At 45.4% G+C, this 13,788-nt stretch overlaps 1 protein-coding gene across 1 annotated transcript in view; it reads right to left on the bottom strand.

Moving 5' to 3' along the window:
- Positions 1 to 11,235: 11,235 nt before the first annotated feature.
- The window catches only part of LOC310922100 (5'-AMP-activated protein kinase catalytic subunit alpha-1-like), a 125,215-nt gene continuing 122,662 nt past the window's right edge, over positions 11,236 to 13,788 (bottom strand). The window contains exon 10 of the mRNA XM_083882448.1: positions 11,236 to 11,388. The gene's annotated coding sequence lies outside the window, so the exon portion shown is untranslated. The remainder of the gene's footprint in view (positions 11,389 to 13,788) is intronic.

The raw sequence follows: 13,788 nt of genomic DNA, 5'->3' as shown, positions 1-13,788 counted from the left end.
CTCTGGCCCCACTGCCTCCTATAGGGGTGCTTGCAATACCTGCCTTCTAGCTCAAGATTAAATTGGACTACTAGGAAAAGAGTCACGGGCAAGGCGTTGATGGGCCATTAGCAGAAGACACCCCAAAAGCAGGGGGCCTGGGAAGAACACTGCCCCACTTGGTTTAACAGTTCATGAAAGATGGCAATAGAATAAATACTTTGTGTACATCCTACACTGCAACCCAGGATATAATCCACCCTTTATTCTATTACCATCTACATCATATCCAAATCAATACATTCTTATAAAGATATGCATACACATAGAGAATAAAACGTTACACACTGTTCTCACTTAAAATTAAGTCTCCCTGTGGTACACAATGGGTTTCCCCATCTTTCTGCATTACCCACCAAGTGTGACCAGGTCCTTGAGCAAAGACAATCCCACGGATGGGTCTGCCTTTTCCTGAGGTGGGATTAATCCAAACAGTCTTCCCTAAAATGCCTTTCCTATGTACTGCAGGGACTTTATCTCCATCCACTGTGTGCAAGGGTTCAGACTGGGCAGGACCACCTCTATGGATAGACCCTCGGGTGTTGACCATCCAGGTAGCTTTGGCTAAGTTCATTTCTCAATTCTTGAAGGTCCCTCCGCCAAGTGCCTTCAGGGCAGTCTTTAGTAGTCCATTGCACCGTTCAACTTTTCCGGCAGCTGGTGCGTGATAAGGAATGTGATATATCCATTCAATACCATGTTCTCTAGCCCAGGTGTTTATAAGGCTGTTTTTGAAATGGGTCCCATTGTCCGACTCAATTCTCTCAGGGGTGTCGTGCCTCCACAGGACTTGTTTTTCCAGGCCCAGGATGGTGTTCCGGGCAGTGGCATGAGGCACAGGGTAGGTTTCCAGCCATCCAGTGGTGGCTTCCACCATGGTCAGCACGTAGCGCTTTCCTTGGCGGGTTTGGGGAAGGGTGATGTAGTCAATTTGCCAGGCTTCCCCATACCTGTACTTCAGCCATCGTCCACCATACCACAGAGGCTTCACTCGCTTGGCCTGTTTGATTGCAGCACAGGTCTCACAGTTGTGGATGATCTGTGAGATGCTGTCCATAGTAAGGTCCACCCCTCGGTCACAGGCCCATCGGTATGTCGCATCTCTTCCTTGATGACCAGAGGCATCATGGGCCCAACGAGCTAAGAACAGTTCTCCCTTGTGCTGCCAGTCCAGATCCACCTGTGATACTTTCACCTTGGCAGCTTTATCCACCTGTTCTTTGTTGTGATGCTCCTCATTAGCCCGGCTCTTGGGCACGTGTGCGTCCACATGTTGAACCTTCACGGTCAGTCTCTCTACTCGGGCAGTGATGTCCTGCCAAATGTCAGCGGCCCAGATGGGTTTTCCTCTGGGCTGCCAGTTGGCCTTTTTCCAGCGATTCAGCCATCCCCACAGAGCATTAGCTACCATCCATGAGTCAGTGTAGAGATAGAGCCTCGGCCATTTCTCTCGTTCAGCAATATCCAAAGCCAGCTGGACAGCTTTAAGCTCTGCAACCTGACTCGATCCACCTTGTCCCTCGGTAGCCTGTGCAACTTGTCGTGTGGGGCACCAAACTGCAGCTTTCCATTTCCGGTTAGCGCCTACAATTCAGCAGGAGCCATCAGTGAAGAGAGCATATCGTCTTTCAGTCTCCGGTAGCTCATTATATGGTGGGGCTTCCTCGGCACGTGTTACTTGCTTTTCTTCTTCTTCAGACAATAATCCAAAAGTCTCACCTTCCGGCCAGTTTGTTATAACTTCCAGAATCCCAGGGCGATTTGGGTTTCCAATACAAGCGCGCTGTGTAATGAGAGCAATCCATTTGCTCCATGTGGTGTCAGTGGCGTGATGCGTGGAGGGAACCTTTCCCTTAAACATCCACCCCAGCACTGGTAATCGGGGTGCCAGAAGCAGCTGTGTTTCAGTGCCAATCACTTCTGAGGCAGCTTGAACTCCTTCATAGGTGGCCAAGATCTCCTTCTCTGTGGGAGTGTAGTTGGCTTTGGAGCCTCTGTAACTTCGGCTCTAGAATCCCAAGGGTCGGCCTCGAGTCTCCCCAGGCACCTTCTGCCACAGGCTCCAGGACAGACCGTTGTTCCCGGCTGCGGAGTAAAGCACATTCTTCACATCTGGTCCCGTCCTGACTGGGCCAAGGGCTACTGTGTGAGCAATCTCTTGTTTGATCTGAACAAAGGCTTGTTGCTGTTCAGGGCCCCAGTGGAAATCGTTCTTCTTGTGGGTAACCAGATAGAGAGGGCTCACAATCTGACTGTACTCAGGAATGTGCATCTTCCAAAAGTCTATGGCGCCTAGGAAAGCTTGTGTTTCCTTCTTGTTGGTAGGTGGGGACATGGCAGTGATCTTGTTTATTATCTCTGTGGGGATTTGGCGACGTCCATCTTGCCACTTGACTCCCAGGAACTGGATTTCTTGAGCCGGTCCCTTAACCTTACTTTGTTTAATGGCAAAACCAGCTTTCAACAGAATTTGGATAATCTTCTCTCCTTTCTCAAAGACCTCCCCTGGGGTGTTCCCCCATACAATGATGTCATCAATGTACTGCAGATGTTCTGGAGCCTCACCCTTCTCCAGTGCAGCCTGGATCAGCCCATGGCAGATGGTGGGGCTGTGTTTCCACCCCTGGGGCAGTCAGTTCCAGGTGCACTGCACGCCCCTCCCGGTGAAAGCAAACTGGGGCCTGCACTCTGCTGCCAAAGGAATGGAGAAGAAGGCATTGTCAATGTCAATGGTCGCATACCACTTTGCTGCCTTGGACTCCAGCTCATACTAAAGCTCTAACATGTCTGGCACAGCAGCACTCAGTGGTGGCGTGACTTCATTCAGAGCACGGTAATCCACCGTCAGTCTCCATTCTCCACTGGACTTACGCACGGGCCATATTGGGCTGTTGAAAGGTGAATGAGTCTTACTGACCACCCCTTGGCTCTCCAGTTTACGAATCATCTCATGTATGGGAATCACAGAGTCTCTGTCAGTGCGGTATTGGCGGCGGTGTACTGTTGTTGTGGCGGTTGGTACCTGTTGTTCTTCGACTCTCAGCAGTCCCACAGCAGAGGGGTCATCTGAGAGACCAGGCAAAGTATTCAACCGTCTGATGTCTTCTTTCTCAACTGCGGCTATCCCAAAAGCCCAACAATATCCTTTCAGGTCTTTGAAATATCCATTCCTGAGATAGTCTATGCCGAGAATGCATGGAGCCTCTGGGCCAGTCACGATGGAGTGTTTTTGCCACTCGTTCCCAGTTAAACTCACTTCAGCCTCTAATACAGTCAGTTCCTGGGACCCTCCTGTCACCCCAGAAATAGAGATGGATTCTGTTCCTACATACCTTGATGACATCATGGTACATTGGGCCCCAGTGTCAACCAACGCCGTATATTCTTGTGGATCAGATGTGCCAGGCCATCGGATCCACAGAGTCCAGTAGATCCGATTGTCCCTTTCCTCTTCCTGGCTAGAGGCAGGGCCCCCTATTCCTGGTCATGGCACACATTGTTCTCCTCCTGTACGTATGTTTCTGAGGTCCCTTCAAGAGGATCAGTCATATCATCATTCCTGTACCGTCTGGAGTTCTGAGACACTGGGGCAACCTTGATTCTAGATGGGCTTCTTGTGGTAGGTGTTCCTCTTTTCAGTTCATGTACCCGGGCTGCAAAGGAGGAGGTGGGTTTTCCATCCCACTTCTTCATGTCTTCTCCATGCTTCCAAAGAAAAGATCAGAGGTTACCCTGTGGTGTGTATCCTCTCTCCCTGGCTGGGGGACGCCTGCTCCTAATGGCAGAGACTCTTGTCGGCTCTGTTGATATATGGTAAATTTCTTCCTTAAGTTCTTTCAATTTCTGATGGCCTTCTTCAATCAAGCTCCGGACTTGCTCAGCCAGTCTTGTTTCCACAGACGAGACATGGGTGCGAACTGGGGCGATGACAGTGTCCTCGTAAATTCTTAATTTATTAGCCAAGACACCCACCTTGTCCTCACCTTCCCTCCATTGCAGTGTTGCCAGGTAACGTGAGTACATCTCTGGTCCAAGCCATGCAAATCTCAACCACATCCCTGATGTGCACTGGACATCATCTGGGCTTTTAGGAAATCTCTCGTCTTCTGAAAAAATGATCCCAAGCACAGCCAATTCCCTCAGGCGTTGGATACCTTGTTCTATTGTGCTCCATTTTCCTTGGTGCACTTGGAGGTCCTCTTTACAAAGGTATCTGTCTTTCACACTTGTTAGCAGTCGCTGCCAGAGGCTGAGAGGTTCTTGGGTTTTCCCAATCCCCTGGTCAATGACCACATCCCGGGACAGCGATCCCAGTTGCCTGGCCTCAGTTCCATCCAGAATGGTGTCATTGGCTGCAGCGTCCCAGATGCAGAGCAGCCAGGTCAGGATGGACTCGTTGGTCTGGCGGGTGAATTCCCTTCGCAGGTCACGCAGCTCACCCAGAGATAGGGAGCGAGTGATGATCTCTATCTCTGTCTCCTCTGCTGGCTGCGAAGGTCCTGCTGCATCCTCGTCAGTCACTACGCGGACTGATTTGCTCCTTGACTTCTTCTTCTGAGTGGTGGCAACTGCTACTGGTTTAGGTTGTTCCAGTTCAGTGACGGTTTGCGTGGAGATGCTGGCGGCACCTTTGGTTCCCTTCTCCTCTGTGACAGTCTGTGTAGATGCTGATGCTGTTGCTTTGCTTCTCTTTCCTTCTTCCTCTTCCTTAAGAACACACTGCATCGCACCATGTAGTGTTTTGATACTAAGCATGGTGCAGAAAAAAAAAGGGCCATGCAGAGAAGACAAAGCAGGACTAACAACAACATCATACTGTTCTTGGCATCCAGAGGGTACTCAATATTTTCAAAAACTGCTGTGCTATGCCTGAAAAGCTGGAAAAAAATCATTCTTTACTCCTCCCCACAGGGGCTGGGTAAGATTGTTGAGGCCCCAGATGTAGCATCCTAGACCAGAACACGAGTCCAAAACTGGGTATACATTCTGAATGCTGTTCATTGCCTCGGAGTTTATCAAGCAATGGACATAATAGACCAATAAGGCAATTTTAAGACCATACCCTGGTCTACGCAGGAGCATTAAGACCGGCAGATAGTGCCCCATGTGTGGAAAAATATAGAGAGATAGGTATAAGACACATGTAAGCATGTTGAGCATCATAGCAAACAGGTGTCTCTTTTAATACAAAACTGTAATTCTGACTTTTTTCAGTGCCTCGTGCCCCACGTTGGGCACCAAAAAATATGTCATGGTTTGAAAAGCAAAACGAATGAGAGGCTCCAAGTCAGAAATATAATTTAATAAGAAGAAAGGTTAAAAATAAAATTTAAAAAAAATGCAATAACACAAAGGACCACTGACAGAGTCAGAATACAACCTGAGCAGGATGGTGGAAGCAGTCCAGAGGAGGTGGTCTTCCTGAAGCAGTGATCCTGTAGAAAGGTCTGGTAGCTCTGGTCCTCTGGGAATCCGGAAGATAAGGGCTGCTTGTCCTGTTCCAAATCCCAGATTATATCCAGGTGAGAATGCTTGGCTCCTCCCCCTGGGCGGAGCATCTCACAATGGGATGATGAGTTGTGAAGTGGGTCCTTGATGGCCCATTAAACAGAGATAACTCCTGTAGGGCATTACCTGTGAGTCATGGGCAAGGCGTTGATGGGCCATTAACAGAAGATAGCCCAAAGGCAGGGGGCCTGGGAAGAACACTGCCCCACTTGGTTTAACAGTTCATGAAAGATGGTGATAGAATAAATACTTTGTGAACCTCCTACACTACAACCCAGGACACATGGGCACAAATTGACTTAATAATTGTTCAAGAGCTTGGCCAAATAAATTCAGTGAATTAACAAATCCTTTTGGCAGGGATGTCCACCTGAATTGTTGCTTTCTATTTGTTTCTGGGTCCTCCCTCTGGAAAGCAAAATAATTTTGACTTTCTTCTGCTAGGGGACAGGTCCAAAAGGCATCTTTCAAGTCTATCAGACTGTACCAAATATCCTCAAGGGAGACTCGATTTAAAAGGATATATGAGTTTGCCACTACTGGGAACTGGGTTTTAGTTCTCTCATTTATAGCCCCTAGATCCTGGACCAACTTGTAACTCCCATTCGTTTTTCTGTCTGCCAGGATAGATGTGTTGTGCCTTGACATACAAGGTTTCAAGGATCCCTTTTTCACTAGTTCATCTATTACAGGTTTTAATCCCATCTTTTCCTCCATAGAAATAGGGTATTGTTTAATTCTAATTGGATCCTCTGGTCTCTCTGTTTCAATAAATATGAGTTCTATTTCCAACCTTCCGGCTTCTCCTTGGGTATGCTAAACCTTAGAATCTATCCTATTCTCATCTTCCGTGGTCAATTTGTACAAACTTACCACCAGTTGTGATTCTCGCACAATAAAATTGATTCCAAGAGCTATCATCAAATCTCTCTCTAATAGATTATAATCTGCTTCCTCAACTAGTAACATATTCTCTAAGCAAATCCTAGTTTCTGATTCTATTTCTACATTTTTAATAACAGATACTTTGAATGGGTCACCCTTTGCCCCTATCACCAACATTGTATCTTTACTTTTAGCACACCCTGGTGGTAACTGCTGCACTGTACTCCTCTCTGCTCTTGAGTCTACCAGAAATATTAGCTTTTGTTTTTTGGGGTCCTATTTTCAATTTTATCAAGGGCTCATTTGATGTTCTCATTCCCAAAATAAAAAGCCCCTGACACCCCTAGTCTTCTTGAAAGATTTTCTCATTTTTCATCCTCTTCTTGCAGTCTCTTTTAAAATGCCCCTTCTTCTTACAGTAAAAGCATTCAGGAATCTCCCTCTGATTATCGGAGTTCTTTCTCCGGAGGGTAGACTGCCTCCTCTGAGTATCATGGTTTTGTGTAGATCTCGCGGGGTCTTGGGTACGTTCTTGCTTTTGTACTTCCCTGACAGCTGCCACTAGTACTTTTGCCTGTATCTTCTGTTTTTCCTCATCCCTCCTCATATAGCCCTTCTGAGCTTCCTTCAGTAACTCTTGAAACCCTTTCTCCTGCCAATTTTCTAATTTCTTGAGCTTTCTTCGTGTATCTTCCCACGATTTTGCTACAAATTGGGTTTTTAACAATACTTCCCCTATCAGAGAATTAGGATCTGTTTCTGAGTATACTTGTAAGCTTTTTCTCAATCTGTCTAACCATTCCATAGGTGTTTTGTCCCTCCCCTGGCATTCTCCAAATACTTTGCTAATTTTTTGTCTCTTGGGTACCGCCTACCGTATATCCTGTAATACAATGTTTCTCAAATCTATTATATTCTGTCAACCTTCCTCTGTCTGGGCATCCCACCCGGGTACCTGGCTTGGCCATTTCTGTTCTGGCACACCCTGTGGGTTTTGACATTTCCACTCTCACATTCCAGCTTGTCTAATAATTTCTCTTTCCTCATTATTGAATAGTGATCTTAATATAGCATTATTATCCCCAAACAAATATATACTAGTTCCTAAGAACTCATCCAGTCTATCTGCGACCCCCAAAGGGTCATCCATCAATTTTCCCATCTCCTTCTTAAAAGCTCTTACATCTCCAGTATTAATTGGTACATTCACATACCCTATAACCCCTGGGGCAGTTGGCATTTCCCTTAATGGGAGAAGATTGTGCCGATCTTCTTAATTTTCACTATCTTCATCATTTATCTTTTTTATTTTACATTGTGTTCTCCTTTCTGGGGGGGAGTATGTTACCTCAGTGTGAGAGGTTTGCTTTGTAGTTCTTGCTGGCTGTAGTGCGTGTGGGTGTTGAGGTTGGAAATAAGCCTGTGAGGGTTGTGACACAGGAGCCTGCCCTGGCAAGGGCAGGAATTCCAGGGGTTGTGAGGCAGGCGGAAGCTGAGGGCAGGCCTGTGGAGGTGGCATTACGGGAGTCGGCAGGGGTGGGACCTCTAGGGGCTGCAAGGGAAACTGCAGTGGAGACTGAGGACAAACAGGCGGGGATTGTATTACGGGAGCCTGCGAGGGCAGGACATACGGAGGTTGTGAGGAGAGTGGGAATCGAGGATAAGTCTGTGAAGCCTGCGGGGGTTGCAATGCAGGATTTTGCTCTGGCAGAATCGCCTAAGCCCCGAGTGGGGGAGCTTGAGCTTGTACAGGCTGGGGCATGGGTCCTGGGGGCACAAGTGGAGGAGCCTGGGCTTGTACGGGTTGAGGCATGGGTACCAGATATGGGGGTGGGAGATTATCTAAGGGTTCCCATACCTCACTCCGGGTTGCAGCTCCTTTTTGGGCTTTTATCAGGAATAGCCCTATTTTTGACCCTTCCCATATCCTCACATAGTCTTTCTCCTCCTGGTCCTGCGGCTTTTTACTATCTACATAGTTGTTTAAAGCTCGACAGGTCCATTTCTCAAAAGTGCCAAACATGGGCTAAAGTTAATGATTCTTAATTTCCTTACCTCCCCATACCTCTATGCAATAATGAACCATTTTTTCCTTAGACTTTCTTCTTCTCTTGGAACACTCTTCCCAATGTTCTAACAACCATCCCAGTGGGCTATCTCGTGGGATTTTGGGTACACCACTTTCTTTCTCCAACACAAGTTTTTCCTGGGTCTTTTTCTGCATTTTGCTTTTTCTCTGTCCCATCTTTTCCCAGGGATTTCAGTAATTTACTTACCAGCCTCTCTCTCTCGCAATCCTGTGCTAGATGTCCCTCAATTAATCACACAAAATTCTAGTTTTCTACCGGTACCACAATGTGCCTAATTTTAATCAGTATTGCCAGACTACTAACCCTGCAGCAAACCGATCTGTGGGTTTTCGGCTGGCAATGAGCTCTCTATTATCTCTCTTTCCTTTTCTTCCCAGACTTACCAAGTCCTAAGCTAAAAGGTTTACCAGTTCCCGAACTCCAGAGAATGTACCTTCCCTTTTAGGTTTTCGGTGACCAACCCTCAAAACTCCCCGAGTTTTGGGCTTTACGCATGAAATGAGTTTATCCTATTACATTCACTTCCCTATTGGCCAACCATGGAACTGCGGCTGCAAGGGCCACTTCGCTATGTGATAATATCATGTCTCACTCACTCGCTCAGTCACCCCCACTCAACCACGTGATTCTTACAGTTCCTTTTCTTGCATGGGCTCTTCATGCACGTAGAATTTTATGAGTGAAAAACTTTGTCGCGGATTCCGAAGACCCCCTTTCTTGGGTCCTATCCAAGTTCTCAGAGAGCTCTGAACCCGTTTCCCTTTCCTTTGATTGTGGTTCTGGCCTAAATTTGTTCGATACAATCGGTTCCACGGAGTTTCCCCACACTGTCAGGCCGCTAAAAATCAGCGAGGCGCCTCCTGAATGAAGAAGGAGGGCCCGTGGACCCCAAAATTGTATCGTGTCGGGGTCACCAAGATTGTTATAAACAACGTAGCCCAATTAATAATTTAATACAGTTTTTCGACTAAGGCAGAATCTTGTTCGTTTGTGTTTGCTTTACATATTCATGTAACTTCTTTTCTTATGGTGGCTTCGTGAAACAGTTTTCCAGGCAGGGATAAATACTTGATTTGATTTATGGGAACCCGGCATTGAGATGCGCACCCTTGATGATTTTGATTGTCTTATCACAGATGCATATTGGGTATTCATCACCAGGGCTTTGTTGGACCCATCTCTGCAAAAGGCCCATCTCTGTCCGAGCCACTCTTTTCTACTGCAAATTCAACTCTTCCTCGCTGCCGCCTGTGTTTCTTTTACAATTGCAAATTAGTTTTCTCCCTGTAGCTACTTGTGGTTTTACAATTTTCGGAACCTTCAATTCTTAAGCACAAATTATTTTATATTATATACCACAGATAGGAAAAGGAGCAGAGAGAGGAAAAAGAGAGGGGGTGTCCTAGGGTGACTTTATGATGCTTGTATCCTCAATTGTCTGTTCTGTACCTTTAAGACTGGTTCTGAGAGCGAAGTGGGGAGAAAGAAGCACCAAGTTTGTTTTCAGAAACTGCACTCATTCCTCCACATTCTGCTCCTGGACTGTGTTGTCTGCAGCACGGACAGAAAGCGGGACAGAGACCTCCTTTGCTTTTAGTTGGTTTTTAGCTAGATGAGGCAGAGAACTTCCCTGGACTGTTTTTTTTCCTTTTTCTTGTGACTGTTGAAACCTGTCTTGGACGGAAAACCCAGAAGAGCACTGGGAGCTCACACCTGTGGCCCACCGGGGCCTGGGCCTCAGCATTTTCCAGCACCAGAGGGACTGATAAGAGACTGGGCAAGCTGAGCTACACCCCATGGCAAGGACTTTCTCAATTTTGCCATCTCACTTCAGAATGGCGAGAGGTTTTATTGTTTAATAGTATTCATCTTTTGTGCTCATGAACACTTTGACTGTTGAATAAGAGTTTTTTCCACTTTTCTCACAGGAGACTTTTTTCCCAGACTAGTTGGGGGAGGGGCCGCTTGAGTTTGCTATTCTGGAGGGACCCCATTCAGAGGTTTTCTCCCAAATTTGCTCTAAACCAGGACAGGGGGAAAGAAACAGAAGACAGGGGACCACAAGAACCCCAGATCTTCGTTGGCATCAGCTTAGCAGGTGGACTCTGTTTGCAGTGAACCACAGTGCATCTGGGTAGCTTCCATGGTGGGCTGGGCGTGATTTCCAAACAGTAGCAAACTGCATGTTCCTTCTGTCAGTGGGGAACAGGCTGCCGTGGCCACGGGCACAATCCTGGAGCAGCTGCAGGTTCCCAGGGTTGAGGCACAGTGGCTGCAGGCATGATTGAGTACAGGCAGCAGCGGCAGGCTGATCACTATGGGCTAGTGCTACAGCAGGTTTGTGCAGGCAGGCAGCACAGGAAACAGCGGCAGCGGTGGTCATGGTGTGTTTGCAAGCAGGGTTGAGCTGCAGACTTGGCTGTGTGTGGCTGTGCCCAGGAAGCATGGCGGGGATGGCTGGCTGCAGTGGCACCCGCTCCATCAGGGAGGCAGCAGAGCATGAAGTCATTGCAATGACAGGCTGGTTTACGGGAACGATGAAGCAGGACCACAGGGAGAAAAAGGCAAGGGGGAGAGGGGGGCTGAGCAGACCCTACAAGCAAGCCCCCGCTCTCTCCAAGATACCCAAAGCAAAATGCCCCCTCTTGTGTCATAGTTGCTTTTTACGTGCTAAGGTTCCTCCCACAGCTCGATTTCCCAGGTCTCCGGGCATTTTTCACGGGCATCCGGGTATTTGCCCTGCAAGCAAGTGGGGAGGGGAGCACTTACAGTCTGATCATGGAGGTTTTCTCTGTTCTGATTGGTTGCCAGGTGAAGCTTCTCCAGAGACAGGGATGCCAGCATAGTCTTTATAGGAATCTTTCACCTCATGTGTAACATATGTCGAGGCATAAATAAAAACCAGATTAGTCCCTCTCAATAACAAAGCTACTTCTGCAAAATTAACATTATATTATAATGCACAATACATAGCATCCACTTTAATATTTGCAAAAGCCAAAACTATGTGTTTATCACAATCCCTCCTTTTTCATAAATCATTTGTCTTAAGCAATAATTCTTTTTTTAAAATTTTCGTTATTTGCTCATTTTTTCCATAAATAAATTTTGCTTCTTCAAAGGAGTCTTCCATATTGTTTAGTTTCTTTAACACCATTACCTTTTCTGCCGTTCGAGATGTAGCCAATTTTGGGTCCATAGGCATTGCTACTACTTGAAAACCTTGGACTATGCTAGTGATTAGCCGGATAAAACAGGGAATCAGGCAAGGAAGAAATAAACCAGCTGTTGCACATAAAAGGAAGAAGCCTAGATTTTTCCACCATTCTATTCCAAATAAAGTATCCCACCAGTTAGTTTTTAGCATTGATTCCCATTTCTGAATCAGTATATGGGCTATTTTTCTGATATCCTTGGCTATATCCAGGACAACATCCTCATTATCATCTATTTTCAAACAACAATCAGATGGATTAAATTTTCCACAGACAACCCCTTTTTCAGCTAATAAGTAGTCTAAAGCCAACCTATTTTGATACACTGCAGCTCTTGTTTGTCTTTGTTGGCCTGCTATTAATTCCAATGCTAGAGCAGTTTTGTTAGTTTTTATTTCTACAACTGCTTGGAGTCATATAATACAATTTAGCATACAAATTGGGGTTCAGTATCCCCAACTCCCCTCTTCTGTCCAGGTGGTTGGCCCATCTATTTCCGGTATGCATTCAGAAGGTCATTCCTCACTCCCCCATTTTTGAGATCCTCCAATTAATTCCCTTTTATTTATTTTAAAGGCTTCAGAAACTGGTGCTCCCAATTTATCCCCATCTTGCCCTGGCAAAAGGAAAAATCACCATACTGAATCACGATTTTAAAGAGTTAAGATTTTAGCTAAAAGTCAGAAGCAATTTATATTGATCAGGATGTAAGTTAGATAAGTAAATGGTAGGTTAATGATTATTATATGCTTAAGCTAGAGCTAATTGCTATATTATGAGCATGTTTATAGAATAAAGTGGAGTAAATGAACCGTTATAAGAACAGACTGAAACCAGAAAGAACAATGGCCAGCACCTGGACTTTATATCAATCAATCATGAATCAGGGGAACTTGGATCATGCCAGAGGGTCACAGAGACCTGATGAAGACTCTCCTGACCTCAGCCCTTGAGACCACTGACCCAATTCGAGACCACTGACCCAATTCAAGAGAAGAACTGCACATGCGTGAAGGCCTAATAGCCTCATTTTAGTACAGAACAGGGATGAGAGGTGCTGGGGTTAAGCATATGTATTGTATGTAAGATCTTGGAAAATAAATAGAGGGCAAAGAACCTTGTTTGGGGTGGTCACGCCTTTCGGAGATGACTCCCGTGCCGCCCGCCAGTAAATAAACATACCACTTTCTAACTTTAATTAGTTAGAGGGTCTTTGTCTGTGATCATATCAGTTTTTAAGGACTCAATATCATTACTAAATTTCTTAAGAAACCAAAAACTTTGAGTATCGAAAGAAAAACTTCAATTTATAAAATATAAAATACTTAAAGCATATAATAAGCCAAAGGAGCCATCAATTAAATCCTCAGTCCTCCAGCCAAAAACTCAAAAGGAAATCAGAAAAAGTTTAGGCCTGTTAAAATATTGTAAGATATGGATAGAAGGGTACACCCAAGATGTTAAATTCCTGTATAAAGAATTTGTAAAAGATAAAATTACATAAGAAAAAGAAAATAAGCAAAGATTTAAAAGTTTTAAACAAAAATTGATTAGTGCCTCTGCTCTAAGTCTCCCTGCTTTAAATAAACCTTTTTACCTGTTTGTAGATGTAAAAAACAAGGTAGCCCATGGAGTCCTAGCCCAAGAATGGGGGAGAGTGGGGGAGGCAAAACCCCAGTAGCTTATCTATCAAAGTTGTTAAACCCTGTCAGTAGAAAGTAGCCCACCTGTATCCAGGCAGTAGTCGCCACTACCTTACTAGTAGAAAAAAGCCAAAAATTAACTTTTAGAAAGAGACCTCACATACAGTTTAGAAATATTCTGAATCAAAAAGGTGAGAAATAGCTCACTAATTCTCGAGTGCTAAAATATGAAGCAATTCTAATAAATAAAGATAACCCAGAACTAGTTACAGATAAACACCTTAATCCTGCCCAATTTTTATATAAAAAATCAGTAAAAGAACTAGTACATGATTGTTTAGAAATCATAAACTATAAAACCAAAGTGAGAGAAGATCTAACAAACCAACCTCTTCAGGAGGGAAAGCA

This window comes from Zosterops lateralis (assembly GCF_965231275.1).
Source record: "Zosterops lateralis genome assembly, chromosome: W".
NCBI lineage: Eukaryota > Metazoa > Chordata > Aves > Passeriformes > Zosteropidae > Zosterops > Zosterops lateralis.
Note: the sequence above shows the minus strand (reverse complement) of the source record. Positions and strands in the feature narration are given on the sequence as shown.